This window comes from Bos javanicus, chromosome 9 (genome assembly GCF_032452875.1).
Source record: "Bos javanicus breed banteng chromosome 9, ARS-OSU_banteng_1.0, whole genome shotgun sequence".
NCBI classification, from domain to species: Eukaryota; Metazoa; Chordata; class Mammalia; order Artiodactyla; family Bovidae; genus Bos; species Bos javanicus.
Genome location: NC_083876.1, coordinates 9,630,091 through 9,647,015, shown reverse-complemented (window position 1 = coordinate 9,647,015; position 16,925 = coordinate 9,630,091). Strand labels below are relative to the sequence as shown.

Genomic DNA, 16,925 nt, shown 5'->3' with positions numbered 1-16,925 from the left:
TGTCTATAGATAAGTTTAATTTTAAATTCCACATATAAGTGATACATGGTACATGTCTTTTTCTGACATACTTCACTTAGTATGGTAATCTCTAGTTGCATCCATGTTGCTGTAAATGGCCTTTACTTCATTCCTTATGCTGAACAGTATGTCATCATATATATATGTATATGTAATACACACATATATATATTAATATACACACACATACCACATCTTCATCATTCATTCATCTGTCAATGGACATTTAAGTTGTTTCCATGTCTTGACTATTATAAACAGTGCTACTACAGAACATAAAGATGCATGTATCTTTTTGAATTATAGTTTTGTCTGGCTATATAGCCCAGGAGTGAGATTACTGGATCATATACTAATTCTATTTTTAGTTTTCTGGGGAACCTCCAGCCTGTTTTTCATAATTGCTGCAGTAAGTTGCCAATCAGTGGGAATGCTTTCTCCACACCCTCTCTAGCATTTGTTACTTGTAAACTTTTTAATGATGGTCATTCTCATCAGTATGCAGTTGTATTTCATTGAGGTTTTGCTTTTCATTTCTCTAATGGCTGAGAATGTTAAGATCTTTTCATTTGCCTATTGGCCACCTGCATGGCTCCTTTGGAGAAATGTCTATTTAGGTCTTCTGACCGATTTTTTTTTTTTTTTTGCTGTATCATATGAGTTGTTTGTATATTTTAGAAATTACGCCCTTGTCAGTTGCATCGCTTGCAAATATTTTCTCTCATTTTGTAGTTAAATCTTTTTTTATGGTTTCTTTTGCTGTGTAAAAGTTTCTAAGTTTGATTAGGTTCCATTTGTTTATTTTTGATTTATTAGAGTGTTTGGTCTGTTTTATGCTAGGAGTTTTATAGTATCCAAACTTACATTTAGGTCTTTAATCCATTTTGAGTCTATTTTTGTACATGCAGTTAGAGAATGCTGCAATTTCATTTTTTTACATGCAATTGCTCAGTTTTCTCAGCATACTTATTGAAGAGACTGTTTTTTCTCCTCTGTATATTCTTCTTCCTTTGTCATTGATTAATTGACATAAGAGTAAGGGTTTATATATAGGTTTTCCATCCTTTTTCATCAATCTATATGTCTGTTTTGGTGCCAGTACCATACTGTTTTGATTACTGTAGCTTTGTAGTATAGTCTGAAGTCAAGGAGTATGATTCCTCCAGCTCTGCTCTTCTTTCTCAAGATTTTTTTGTATATTTGAGGTCTTTTGTGTTTTCATACACATCTTAAAATTTCTGTTCTAGAAAACCCTAACAATGCTACCAGTAAACTAATGGAACTCATCAATGAATTCAGTAAAGTTGCAGGGTACTAAATTAATATACAGAAATCTGTTGCTATTTCTATAGACAAAAGTGAACTATCAGAAAGGAAAATTAAGGAATAATCCCATTTATCATTGCATCAAAAAGAATAAAATGCCAAGGAATAAACCTACCTAAAGAGGCAAGATCTATACTCCAAAAACTCTAAGACACAGATGAAAGAAATGCACGTCAACAAAAACAGATGGAAAGATATACCATGTTCTTGAATTAGAAGAATCAATATTGTTAAAATGACCTAAGGCCATGTACAGATTTAATGCAATCCTTATCAAATTACCAATGGCATTTTTCACAGAACTTTTAAGACTTCCTGATGAAACAAAGAAGTACAGCACTGTGGATAAGATTAGGGTGCTGCCATCCCACTCAGCAATGCCTCCTGTTTCAGATGCCTTCAAGACAAAGAGAAAGTGCTGAGTGCACAGGAAAGCAATAAATAAGTCAGGCTTAAGACCCACAGCAGGAAAGAACTATTTTGCTATAGTCACTGGCACCAGAACTGAATGGAGACAAACACAAATGAACCCTACTATATTTTTGAGAGAACTGTATTTGTCAAAGATATTAAAAGCTAACCTGCAAACACCTATGATTGTGTAACTTGCAGGATGGCAAGCCTACCATAGCACAAAGCTAACTATGAAAACTAGATGCCTTCCCAACTGGGAAAATTTTCAATACAAACTTCAGATGTGATCATGGAGGTTAACATAAGGAAGAAACACCCGGACAGCAAAGACAGGGGTCAGAGTACAATGAATATAGGCATTCTTACCAGAAGAGCTGCTATACCATTACTGCCCAGCATTACCCTCAACCAGTGACTTCTCTCATTGTTTGCTTACCCAAATGGAAAATTTTATTATTCTTTTCCTGTTTTTGATCCACCACTATATGTCAGGTGTATGTGGGAGGGGCAAGGGAGGAACAGTAACTGTGTTTTGTCTCCAGGTCACTGGACTTGCAGGTCTAACAGGTGGATCTGCTCTCTCAGTTGGATTAATATAACAGTACGATGGATCCTGGATTGTCTGTCTCCTTTGGCAATGGGAACTGGAGTATTTTCAACAGGCAGGATGAACGATACACATGGATACTTTAGTAGGTGAACTGCAAGACTGTGGTTGACAACTTGTCATTTCTGTTTTCTTCTTCTTTTCCTGCTGAATGATGAGCAATCCTGAGATAACATTTCCCAACCAGCCCTGAGGCAAGTGTGGCCAATCCACCCTTTCTGTGGACTGCAAACTGAAGTCCGCAGACAGATATGTAATGTCTACCTCACTTGTTTAAAAGGAAATTCTTGGCTCTGGATTTCATTGCTTCCTTTTTCTACAGGCTGGAATACCTTCTTTATAGTGATCTAGTATCGACCACACAGATTCAGACAGAACTCTGAAAAATGGTAAAACAGAAAGATGGAAAAATTCTGGATTCTGGAATGGTTTCATAGAGCACATACGTCAAATTTATCTAGACTGCTCAGATTTTCGTTTTATAACTCTTTATCACAGCAACTGTACCTAACCTATACCCTAAGTAATATGTCTTCCCTTCAGGCTATTTTCAAAGAAGCAGGCAAATGATCCTTTAAATTACGTATGTTAATTAATAATTATATATTACATACAATAACAATAAAATAAAATGCTATATGACAATATACATGATTTGAAAATAATTCAAATCATCTTTCTTCCATTCCAAACCCCCAATGGCTTCCCACCATGTTCAGTAGCACTACCTTACAATGGCCTATATGACAACCTTACACAACCTGGTTCTTCCAACCACCTCTCTGACCTCATCTCCTAAGTTGGCCCACTCCAGTCACACTGCTTGCTATTTCTCAAACACACCAAAGAGATTAATGCTTCGGGGCTTTTGCAGTTTTGCAGTTGTTGCCTTGGACACTCGTCCCTCCAGGATATCCAAATGACTCACCTTTTACCTCTTAGTCTTGATTCACTGACTTCCCTGGTGGCTCAGACGGTAAAGCGTCTGCCGACAATACGGGAGACCCGGGTTCAACCCTTGGGTCGGGAAGATCTCCTGGAGAAGGAAATGGCAATCCACTCCAATATTCTTGCTTGGAATGGAAATCCCATAAACAGAGGGGCCTGGTAGGCTACAGTCCATGGGGTCACAAAGAGTCGGGCACAACTGAGTGACTTCACTTCACTTTCTTGACTCACTGAGTGACACAAGGCTGTGATCCATGGGATCAGTTTAGTTAGTTTTCTGTGATTCTGGTTTTCATTCTGTCTGCCCTCTGATGGATGAGGATGAGAAGCTTGTGGAAGCTTCCTGATTGGAAGTATTGGCTGTGGTGAAAATTGGGTCTTGTTTTGGTGAGCAAGGCCATGCTCAGTAACTCTTTGATCCAATTTTCTGTTGATGGGTGGGGCTGTGTTCCTTCCCTGTAATTTGGCCTGAGGTCAAACTATGGTAGGGGTAATGGTGAATTTCTGCAAAAGGACTTAGGTCAGCACCCATGGCTCCTAGGACTGTTGTAGTCAATGATACTGACCCCGTGGCAGGCCACTGTCAACTCACATCTCCACTGGAGACTCCTGGACACTTTTAGGCAAGTCTGACTCAGTCTCTTGTGGGGTCACTGCTCCTATCTCCTGGGTCCTGGTGCATAAAAGGTTTTGTTGTTCCCTCCAAGAGTCTGTTTCCCCAGTTCTGTGGAAGTTCTGTAATCAAATCCTGCTGACCTTCAAAGTCAGATTCCCTGGGGATATACAGTTCCTCTGTTGGATCCCCAGGTTGGGAAATCTGTTGTGGGGCCTAGAACTTTTGCAACAGTGTGAGAACTTCTTTGGTATAACTGTTCTGATCACATGGATTACAACCTTGTTTAACTCAATGAAACTTTGAGCCATGCTGTGAAGGGCCACCCAAGATGGATGGGACATGTTGGAGAGTTCGGACAAAACGTGGTGCGCTGGAGAAGGGAACAGCAAACCACTTCAGCATTCTTACCCTGAGAACTCCATGAACAGTATGAAAAGGCAAAAAGATATGACACTGAAAGATGAACTCCCAAGGTCAGTAGGTGCTCAAGATGCTACTGCAGAAGAGCAAAGAAATAGCTCCAGAAAGAATGAAGAGGCTGAGACAAAGCGGAAACAATGTCCAGTTGTGGATGTGACTGGTGGTTAAAGTAAAATCTGATGCTGTAAAGAACAATACTGCACAGGAACCTGGAATGTTAGGTCCATGAATCAAGGTAAATTGAAAGTGGTCAAACAGCAGATGGCAAGAGTGAGTTTTAGGAATCAGTGAACTCAAATGGACCAGGATAGGCAAATTTAATTCAGATGACCATTATATCTACTACTGTGGACAAGAATCCCTAAGAAGAAATGGAGTAGCCATCATAGTCTTGGGTGCAATCTCAAAATGACAGAATGACCTCAGTTCGTTTCCAACGCAAACCATTCAATATCATAGTAACATAAGGCCTTGCCCCAACTACTGATGCAGAAGAAGCTGAACGGTTCTGTGAAGATCTACAAGATCTTCTAAAACTAATACCAAAAAAAAAAAAAAAAAAGATGTCCTTTTCATCATAGGGGACTGGAATGCAAAAGTAGGAAGTCAAGAGCTACCTGGAGTAACAAGCAAGTTTGGCCTTGGAGTACAGAATGAAGCAAGGCAAAGGCTGACAGAGTTTTTTCAAGAGAACACACTGGTCATAGCAAACACCCTCCTCCAACAACACAAGAGAAGACTCTATACATGGACATCACCAGATGGTCAATACCAAAATCAGACTGATTTTATTCTTTGCAGCCAAAGATGGAGAAGCTCTATACAGTCAGCAAAAACAAGACTTGAAGCTGACTCTGGCTCAGATCATGAACTCCTTATTGCCAAATTTAGACTTAAACTGAAGAAAGTAGGAAAAACCACTAGACCATTCAGGTATGACATATATCGAGTCCCTTATGATTATAGAGCAGAAGTGACAAAAAAGATTCAAGGGATTAGAACTGATAGACAAGAATGTCTGAGGAACTATGGACAGAGGTTTGTAATATTGTACAGGAGGCGGTGATCAAAACCATCCCTAAGAAAAAGAAATGCAAAAAGGCAAAATGGTTGTCTGAGGAGGCCTTACAAGTAGCTGAGAAAAGAAGAGAAGAGAAAGGCAAAGGAGAAAAGGAAAGATATTCCCACCTGAATGCGGAGTTCCAAAGAATAGCAAGGAGAGACAGGTAAGCCTTCCTAAAGTGAACAATGCAAAGAAATAGAGGAAAACAATAGAATGGAAAAGACTAGAGATCTCTTCAAGAAAATTAAGAGATACCAAGGGAACATTTCATGCAAAGATGGGCACAATAAAGGACAGAAACCTAAAGGCTGGGACCTAACAGAAGCAGAAGAGATTAATAAGAGGTGGCAAGAATACACAGAAAAACTATACAAAAAAGATCTTACATGACCCAGATAACCACAATGGTGTGATCACTCACCTAGAGCCAGACATCTTGGAGTGCGAAGTCACACAGGCCTTAGGAAGCATCACTACAAACAAAGCTAGCGGAGATGATGGAATTCCAGCTGATATATTCATATCCTAAAAGATGATGCTGTGAAAATGCTGTACTTAGTATGTCAGCAAATTTGGAAAACACAGCAGTGGCCACAGGACTGGGAAAGGTCAGTTTTCATTCTAATCCCAAAGAAGGGCTATGCCAAAGAATGTTCAAACTACTACACAGTTGCACTCATTTCACGTGTTAGCAAAGTAATGCTCAAAATCAAGCTAGGCTTCAATAGTACGTGAACCAAGAACTTTCAGAGGTTCAAGCTGGATTTAGAAAAGGCAGAGGAACCAGAGATCACATTGCCAACACCCACTGGATCATAGCAAAAGAGAGATTTCCAGAAAACTCAAGATAATTTTTTTCAAGAAAATTCCAGAAAAACATCTACTTCTGTTTCATTGACGATGACAAGCCTTTGACTGTGTGGATCGCAACAAAATGTGGAAAACTCTTCAAGAGATGGGAATACCAGACCCACCTTACCTGCCTCCTGAGAAACCTGTATGCAGGTCAAGAAGCAACAGTTAGAACCAGACATGGAACAGACTGGTTCCAAATGGTGAAAGCAATACGTCAAGGCTGTATATTGTCACCCTGCTTATTTAACTTATATGCAGAGTACATCGTGCAAAATGCCGGGTGGATGAAGCATAAGCTGAAATCAAGACTGCCAGGAGAATTATCAATAACCTCAGATATGCAGATGACACCACCCTTATGGCAGAAAGCGAAGAGGAACTAAAGAGCCTCTTGATGAAAGTGAAAGAGGAGAGAAAAAAAAGCTGGCTTAAAACTCAACATTCATCCATATGGCAAAACCAATACAATATTGTAAAGTTAAAAAATAAAATAAAATATATTTTAAAAAAAAGGAAAAAAAAAACTCAATTCAGAAAACAAAGATCATGGCATCAGGTCCCATGCTGCTGCTGCTGTTGCTGCTAAGTTGCTTCAGTCGTGTCCGACTCTGTGCGACCCCATAGATGGCAGCCCACCAAGCTCCCCCGTCCCTGGGATTCTCCAGGCAATGACTTCATGGCAAATAGATGGGGAAACAATGGAAACAGTGACAGACTTTATTTTCTTGGGCTCAAAAATCACTGCAGATGGTTACTGCAGCCATGAAATTAAAAAACGCTTGCTCCTTGGAAAAAAAGCCATGACAAACCTAGACATCCTAGAAAGCAGACACATTACTTTGCCGACAAAGGTCCATATAGTCAAAGCTATGGTTTTTCCAGTACAGATGTGAGAGCTGTAAGATGTGAGACCATAAATAAGTCTGAGCAGGGAAGAATTGATGCTTTTGAACTGTGGTACTGGAGAAGACTCTTCAGAGTCCCCTCAATTGCAGGGAGTTCAAACGAGTCTATCCTAAAGGAAATCAATCTTGAATTCTCACTGGAAGGACTGATGCTGAAGCTGAAGCTCCAATACTCTGGTCACCTGATGTGAAGAACTGACTCACTGGAAAAGACCCTGATGCTGGGGAAGACTGAAGGCAGGAGGAAAAGGGGACGACAGAGGACGAATGAGATGTTGGATGGCATCACCGACTCAATGGACATGATTCTGAGATGGTAAAGGAGAGGGAAGCCTAGTGTGCTGCCGTCCATGGGGTCACAAAGAGTCAGACATGACTGAGCAATTGAACAAAAATAATTTCATAAATATTAACTATTATTATTTTTATATTTAAATCGAATCAATTTGAAGAAAGGAATTATTACACTGATAAACTGAAAACAGACATGAATGAACAAATCTTTATGATAAAATTAATTACCAGTACAAAGTAATTTCCTTCACTTTTCCTCTCATATCTTGCTGCACTTTTTGTTCTTTAGTTGCTGCCTAATTTTTCTCAATTTATCCCTTTTTACTGACTATTCCCTAAGTGGAAACATACAGTACATGTACAGATACATACAGAGTAATACTAATAAATTTATTTTTCATCCCCCCCACCAAAAAAAAAACCCAAAAAGAATTATTTTTACACATTGATAGAAGAAAAAAATTCAAAGAAGAGACTAAAGGAAATGGAGAGTAAACAAAAGAGAAAGGAAAGAGAAATTCAGAGGACTCTCAAGAGTCTAGGGGCTCTATGGGACTCTCTCCTATTCCCTGTTTTACGGGAAGGACTGCCACTCAGCTCGACACAGTCCTGGCTAGCCCAGCATGATCACAGGCTTCTAAATTTTCAAGTAGAAATTGAAAATGTTTTTTCTAAGAGTTTTCACCTAAATTTCTCCTAAATTTTAGATGTTGCCAACTAGTTAAAAAACAAACACAAATAAGCAAACAAAACCTGTGCAGTTAAAATCAAATTCCTCTACAGGGCAAATTCATTTCAAGTTTGTAATCTTCGACTTAGCATAGGTTTTCATGCCACTCAGTTCATTAGGCAAAGATCTTTCATCAAACAGGGAAGTTCTGGCCTGTTTTCTCTCAAGAGTAAAAGAAGCTCAAAGAGAGGACTTCTTTCCTTTTACCCAGACGTGCCTGGGAGACTTTCCACCGTCAGGAACTACCTTCACCATGGCCCCTTTCACAGTCCGCTAGCAGGCTCAGATCTGTCACTTTCACCTGAGCCTGTGAAGGTGTAGGAACCCTGACTTATCTGAGACTGATCATCTGTTCTATTATCTTGGCCCTGGCAAAGTAGCCTAAACAGAGCAATCTGAGAGGTCTGTTCAAGTAGGCCCCTGGGTCATTTCCAAGGTCCCTAAGAAAGAACTTAGCTAAATAGACTATAACGCTCAACCCAAAGAAGCCACAGGGGAACCTCAAACAGGAACTGCCCTGATACGAAACGAGAACCGTTCGCTGAATGGCTCTGAGATCTGAGGAGATATTTCTCTGACAGTCAAAGCTGACAATCCCCTTGTAATACCTCAGGGAAAGGCAGACTGCTCCCAAAGAACCAAGATCATCTGTTGGTCTGAAAGACAGTTGGATCCTCAAGAGCCGGTCCATCCCACACCACGGCCACGAGCCACACGTGGTCAGTAATTTGATTTAGTGCACAATCAAAATTCAACTAGTATGACTGAAGAAATGCATTTAAAATCTTTACTTTTACATTTACATCCAAACACTGAAGCAGTGTAAATATTTTTTAATTAAACATAACTTTATTGCAGACAGGACTGTATTTTACTTAAACTGTTACAGATGTAGTTAGTAATTGAGATATGCTGTAGATGTACACACTGGGTTTCAGAGACTTAGTACACAAAAGAATGTAAATATCTCACTAATGTTTTTTATATTGACCACCTCTTGAAATACAGAGAAGAGAACGGCAACTCACTCCAGTATTCTTGCCTGGAGAATCCCATGGACAGAGGAGCCTGACAGGCTACAGTCCATAGGGTCACACAGAGTCAGACACAACTGAAGCAACTTAACATGCGTGCATCTTGAATAATATTTTGCATATATTGAATTAAATAAAATATATTATACAAATTAATTTTATCAGTTTGTTTTTATTTTTAAAAATGTAGCTCCTTGGACATGTTTTATTACACATCTCTCTCAGATTTCTACTGGACCTGAGCCTAAGAATGCCAATCCATCCCCCCAACCACTAGAGTGCACAGTAACTGTCCCCAAAACAGTGCTGGGTGCTTAAACACTTGGCCTAGCTTCTAAGACCAGGGCTGTTCACTTGCATCGGATCAGTTGAGACCTCCAGTATCTGCAAGGGGAGTCCAGGCATGGATATCTGGAAAAATATGGAAGATGCTCCTGTACCACCCACACCATCCTGAAACAACAGCTAACCATTCTGAACTTAGCCTGAACTCCTGATTGTTTCAGAAACCTAAAAAGAGGACACGGACATGTCTGAAACTGAGAGGCACAGCTCAGAGGTTCTTAAAATAGACTGGAGACCACAGGCAATGATGAGATCCTGTCTCAGAAATCAAAGAGTGAACAGCCTTGACTCTTGAACTACAAACCCAAAATAGATATCTTGAGGATGTTCCTTCTCCTAAAGCTGAGGGTAAACAAGCTAAACAAATTGGAGATTCCAGACACTCCCTTTGTCAACCCAAGAAATAAAGGGGCCACTTCTGTCGATTATGAAGCCAATGGCTCCAGCTTCTAAATCCCATTCCCAGGTTAGCAGTCATGGGACAAATGGGTTCAGAGCCTGTAATACTGACAGTCCAAATAATAATGTCCAGCTGTATGCAGAAGTTAGGTACTAAAGACACAATATAAGGCAAAAATCATCTATGGACCCACTTATCTGTAGAAAACCTCCACATTAACAATCAATACATCATTTCTCAATGAGTAAAGCACATTCATTTTTTTCTTTCAGCTTTAGGGAAAAAATTCACTAGTTTTTCAGATGAACACTATATAATGTAGTAAACTTGCACTTAGGAGCCAAAGTGTACAAAAACCTACATGTCTTTAAATGTTCACACTCAATGTAATGAGATGCTCACATTCAGACAGACACACAGGAACTGAAACCAAGTGAGGGAACATCAAGTTAAAGTCCAACCAGATAAGGGGCTCAACACTAGGCCAGACATCTAGGGACTGAGAGTGACATTGGGATCTGGGACCAGTGAAGAGAAGGGCATCTAACCTAACATGCACGTTTCAATTACAGTTTGTTAAATAGGAATACAATGGGAACAAAGAGATCTTTTAGATCCTAAGATCATTAGATCCTTTTAGAAGGTTAACTCAATCCATTTAATAATAGTCAATTCTGGGTCCATTCTGGGGGGGAGGGGGGTTTTCTCCCAATGAATAAGCAGGAAGCCCCAAAGAAGGGCACCCCATAAGCCTTCAGAATGCTGTTCTCATAACTTTGTGCATAATAAAATATTTCTGTAACATCCAAGTTCTGTGTGAGAGTAGGAAGATCCATCTCTTGGACAAAGTATCCTCAGCCACCACCTTTCCTAAGTACCACTCACTGAGGCCACAGCAGAACTCCAATACACAAAAGTCAGGCCCTTCAAGGCCCTCAAGCCTTTGAGCTAACCTTGATCAAGTCAAACCAGACAGCCATAAACTGAGAATAACCAGCCAGTGACGTCTAAAGAGTTGTACACCTGTAATCCTGCTATCTGGTGTAACTCTGGCCACCTAAATTGATTAAGTGTGCATTGGTTGGTTCATTCTAAATATCTGGCCTATAGTCCTGTTTCTGGATTTACATTCAGTTTCCTTTTGGACTGACTGAGGTCTTGATACCCTGATCAGCTCTGAAAGCTCCCTCTTTCTGGAGCTAAACACACTACGCCACTGGATTACATCCTACTCTAAAATGGCCAAGTCACCTGGCACTCTCCTGACTCAGGATCACCATCACTCAGGTGGCTTTTAACCTTTTTGCCCTCACAATTATTCACACATGCAACACCCTTTCATCAGTAACATCTCTCATCTTAAAAGGTGATTTACAATAAAGAGGAGCTTAAAAGAATTGCTATGAATAAAGGGGACATGGAAAGTAAGGAAAATCACTGGTCTAGAATCTTTTGCTGTCATTTAATCACTCAACACAATAAACTCCTGAGGGCCATACACCATACTGCACAAGTTATATTTAGAAATATTTAAGAAAAGAATAGAGTACTAAGTTCTTCTCTTCTGGGGTGAGGGTAAGAGGGAGATCTTCCAGAGGAAAGATAAGCAGAAAACCTTGACAAACTATATTTTAAAAAGCTATATGTTTCCCTGTTGATACCAAATGTAGACCAAATAGCAGTATCAAATACAAACACTGAGAACTGTTTGGAGCTCTTACTTTTATACAAGTAGCTCTTATTAACATCACTTCATCTTATTCTCATATGAAAGAAAGACCTATTATTATTCCATTTTACAGGTGAAGAAACTAAGGAGCAAAAAGTTTACACAACTCATCCAAGGTCACACGGTTAGAAAACAATGGAAAAAGCACAAAACCTTCGAAAGTGTCAAACTTCACAGCCTATATTTAAACTTATATAATTCTAAAGTCTATACCTTAATTGTTTTAGGAAACAGATTCAATAGTAACAAGCCATGAAATAAATATGCCCCTACTAAAAGAAAACCTGAAATCAGAATGCAATGCTGATTTAAAAAAATACACTTGATAAATTAACTATATTCTGTTTTCCTAACACCCAAAAAAGATGTCCTTTTCATTATAGGGGACTGGAATGCAAAAGTAGGAAGTCAAGAAACACCTGGAGTAACAGGCAAATTTGGCCTTGGAATATGGAATGAAGCAGGGAAAAGACTAATAGGGTTTTGCCAAGAAAATGCACTGGTCATAACAAACACCCTCTTCCAACAACACAAGAGAAGACTCTATACATGGACATCACCAGATGGTGAACACCAAAATCAGATTGATTATATTCTTTGCAGCCAAAGATGGAGAAGCTCTATACAGTCAGCAAAAACAAGACCAGGAGCTGACTGTGGCTCAGACCATGAACTCCTTATTGCCAAATTCAGACTGAAATTGAAGAAAGTAGGGAAAACCACTAGACCATTTAGGTATGACCTAAATCAAATCCCTTATGATTATACAGTGGAAGTGAGAAATAGATTTAAGGACCTATATCTGATAGATAGAGTGCCTGATGAACTATGGAATGAGGTTCATGACATTGTACAGGAGACAGGGATCAAGACCATCCTCATGGAAAAGAAATGCAAAAAGGCAAAATGGCTGTCTGGGGAGGCCTTACAAATAGCTGAGAAAAGAAGAGAAGCGAAAAGCAAAGGAGAAAAAGAAAGATATAAGCATCCGAATGCAGAGTTCCAAAGAATAGCAAGAAGAGATAAGAAAGCCTTCTTCAGCGATCAATGCAAAGAAATAGAGGAAAACAACAGAATGAGAAAGACTAGGGATCCCTTCAAGAAAATCAGAGATACCAAAGGAACATTTCATGCAAAGATGAGCTCGATAAAGGACAGAAATGGTATGGACCTAACAGAAGCAGAAGATATTAAAAAGAGGTGGCAAGAATACACAGAAGAACTGTACAAAAAAGATCTTCACGACCCAGATACTCAAGATGGTGTGATCACTGACCTAGAGCCAGACATCCTGGAATGTGAAGTCAAGTGGGCCTTAGAAAGCATCATTACGAACAAAGCTAATGGACGTGATGGAATTCCAGTTGAGCTATTCCAAATCCTGAAAGATGATGCTGTGAAAGTGCTGCACTCAATATGCCAGCAAATTTGGAAAACTCAGCAGCGGCCACAGGACTGGAAAAGGTCAGTTTTCATTCCAATCCCAAAGAAAGGCAATGCCAAAGAATGCTCAAACTACCGCACAATTGCACTCATCTCACACGCTAGTAAAGTAATGCTCAAAATTCTCCAAGCCAGGCTTCAGCAATATGTGAACCGTGAACTTCCTGATATTCAAGCTGGTTTTAGAAAAGACAGAGGAACCAGAGATCAAATTGCCAACATCTGCTGGATCACAGAAAAAGCAAGAGAGTTCCAGAAAAACATCTATTTCTGCTTTATTGACTATGCCAAAGCCTTTGACTGTGTGGATCACAAGCAACTGTGGAAAATTCAAGAGATGGGAATACCAGACCACCTGATCTGCCTCTTGAGAAATCTGTATGCAGGTCAGGAAGCAACAGTTAGAACTGGACATGGAACAACAGACTGGTTCCAAATAGGAAAAGGAGTTCGTCAAGGCTATATATTGTCACCCTGTTTATTTAACTTATATGCAGAGTACATCATGAGAAACACTAGACTGGAAGAAACACAAACTGGAATCAAGATTGCCGGGAGAAATATCAATAACCTCAGAAATGCAGATGACACCACCCTTATGGCAGAAAGTGAAGAGGAACTCAAAAGCCTCTTGATGAAAGTGAAAGTGGAGAGTGAAAAGTTGGCTTAACGCTCAACATTCAGAAAAGGAAGATCATGGCATCCGTTCCCACCACTTTATGGGAAATAGATGGGAAAACAGTGGAAACAGTGTCAGACTTCACTTTTCTGGGCTCCAAAATCACTGCAGATGGTGACTGCAGCCATGAAATTAGAAGACGCTTACTCCTTAGAAGGAAAGTTATGACCAACCTAGATGGCATATTGAAAAGCAGAAACATTACTTTGCCAACAAAGGTTCGTCTAGTCAAGGCTATGGTTTTTCCTGTGATCATGTATGGATGTGAGAGTTGGACTGTGAAGAAGGCTGAGCGCCGAAGAATTGATGCCTTTGAACTGTGGTGTTGGAGAAGACTCTTGAGAGTCCCATGGACTGCAAGGAGATCCAACCAGTCCATCCTGAAGGAGATCAGCCCTGGGATTTCTTTGGAAGGAATGATACTAAAGCTGAAACTCCAGTACTTTGGCCACCTCATGCGAAGAGCTGATTCATTGGAAAAGACTGATGCTGGGAGGGATTGGGGGCAGGAGGAGAAGGGGACGACAGAGGATGAGATGGCTGGATGGCATCACCAACTCGATGGACGTGAGTCTGGGTGAACTCTGGGAGTTGGTGATGGACAGGGAGGCCTGGCGTGCTGGGATTCATGGGGTCGAAAAGAGTTGGACACGACTGAGCGACTGATCTGATCTGATCTGATCTAATCATGAAATCTTCAAATTCCTCACACCCACAGATACAAAATCTGAAATTTAAAGGCACTGACATCTCCTGTGTGTGTGTGTGTGTGTACTCAGTTGGGTCCAACTCTTTGCAACCCCATGGACTGCAGCCCACCAGGCTCCTCTGTCCATGGAATTTTCCAGGCAGGAATACTGGAGAAGGTTGCCATTTCCTCCCCCAGGGGATCTTCCCGACCCAGAGATGGAATCTGCATCTCCTGCATTGGCAGCCAGATTCTTTACCACTGCGCCACTGGGAAGCCCTACTATCTTCTAATTTCTTAAAAATCTGGGTTTAAACAGTTGAGTTTAATAATAGAGAAATATATTACTTCTTATCTTAGAACTGACACTTAAGATTAAGGAGCACCCTCAGAACACTATTAATTTTGGATAACTGTGTTAATATGAGAAAATCCATAGAAAAACAAAGTGTAAACATGTAGAAAGAACATCAGTAGCCTCTGACATCACTTCGATGGATGACTTACTTCAGGAAGCACAGAAAGCAGAGGAGAACCCCTCCTGCTCATTATGGGACACCTAATAAAAGGCGCCCCAGGGAGGGCAGGGCTATTTAAGAGCAGCTCACGTCAAGTTTTCATGCTCTTCATATGCCATCAAATACACCTGACAGTGACACAACACAGAATGTCTTTGAGTATGTCATGTTATTATATACCTTAAAAATCCCGGAAGAGCCCAAAGAACCAGAACTAGTCCCTCCTTTTAACATGAAAAGAAATTAATTATTTCACAGTCATTATCTGTTATCCAGTTCCGGGATCTGCCCAGCACCTCTCAAAATATTTCATCAACAGAGAACACAGCTCAGAACTCAAAACAAAAAGTACAATCCTGTCTAAAAAATATTTCAAGAAACAAACAATGTTTTCTTAACAGGAAATGCTTTCTTCAGTATATCATTAACTTGGTAGCAGATAGACCTGGATTCTAATTCAGACTCTCTAAGCCTCAGTTTTCTCAAATGGAAAAGATTTATAATTTCTACATTAAAAGGACCTGACACTTTTCATATTTCCATTAAGATAAAAGAGGCTCATTGTTATTAAATTTAGAACATCACTGACAACCAAGTATGAACCTATTAAAAAAATGGTAATCTTTAAAAATAAAATGGTAAAACCCACTGTGAAGATATTTCACTATACCCCTTCTGAAAAATCCAGACCTGCCTAACAACTTGTGCTTCCCAACTTCTCTGAAAATCCACTGGGCCCATTAGGAATGCTTTTTCTGTACTACCACTTTGCTTCTTACTCATATTCATTTCAAAACCTCCTTCCTGACAAACAACTCAAGGAAAAAAAGGAAACAACATTACTCACTTCAGACATATGCTCCCATCTCCATTCATTTATTTAAACACACAACAGAACACATCACAAAACTCACTTTTAATCATTCTTAATACTTCGAATCAAAGGAAATCCTTGCCTTTTCTATCCCCTAAAGAACCTCCACTCTCAAATGTCTGTATCTACAGAACACAAAGATAAACTGTAAGACAACAGAAATTCATGGAAGTTACCAAAACATTGTTAACTTTAAATTTTCAGTGTCAAATTCTGGCAAACATACTGAATGTGGCAGTGTTTGTTTCACTGCATATGAAGATTCATCTAAACTAGTCCACGTTTATAACACATGCTACTAAACTTTTCACTTAAGTCTGAAACTAAAAAAAAAAAAAAACTAAATTGCAGTGATCTAGGTAATGGTACCCCACTCCAATACTCTTGCCTGAAAAATCCCATGGACGGAGGAGCCTGGTGTGCTGCAGTCCATGGGGTGGCTAAGAATCAGACACGACTGAGCGACTTCACTTTCACATTTCACTTTCAAACACTGGAGGAAGAAATGGCAACCCACTCCAGTGTTCTTGCCTGGAGAATCCCAGGGACGGGGGAGCCTGGTAGGCTGCTGTCTGTGGGGTCGCACAGAGTCGGACACAACTGGAGCAACTTAGCAGCAGCAGCAGCAGGAGGATTTAAGCATTCAATTTTACTCTTACGACATAGTCTAAAAGAGACAAAAACTAAGTGTTTTATATAGCAATTTTTGTCTGTGGTGGCCCTAAGCATGCTTAAATGATGAGGGTTTACTTTGGTTTTCAAAGATTAGTGGGTAGCCACTTGTTTACTCATATATTGTTAGGAGAGACACTGGAGGTACACAGGTTAAGTGACTTCTACAAATTAATGTCATGAGTCATCCTAAGAGTGTAGATCCTCTGACATCCAGCCATGTGCCCATTGTCCACCACGAACCTTTATTTTCATTTCTAAGAGCAAAGAATCAACATACTATAAATACCAACAAGACTGTGTAAGCATTTACTTTTTTAATAAATAGTTACCTAGAAATAGAA

At 39.9% G+C, this 16,925-nt stretch overlaps 1 protein-coding gene across 5 annotated transcripts in view; it reads right to left on the bottom strand.

The window, feature by feature from the left end:
• Nucleotides 1–16,925, bottom strand: part of FAM135A (family with sequence similarity 135 member A) — a 154,208-nt gene that overhangs the window by 135,475 nt on the left and 1,808 nt on the right. The gene's annotated exons all lie outside the window — the stretch shown is intronic.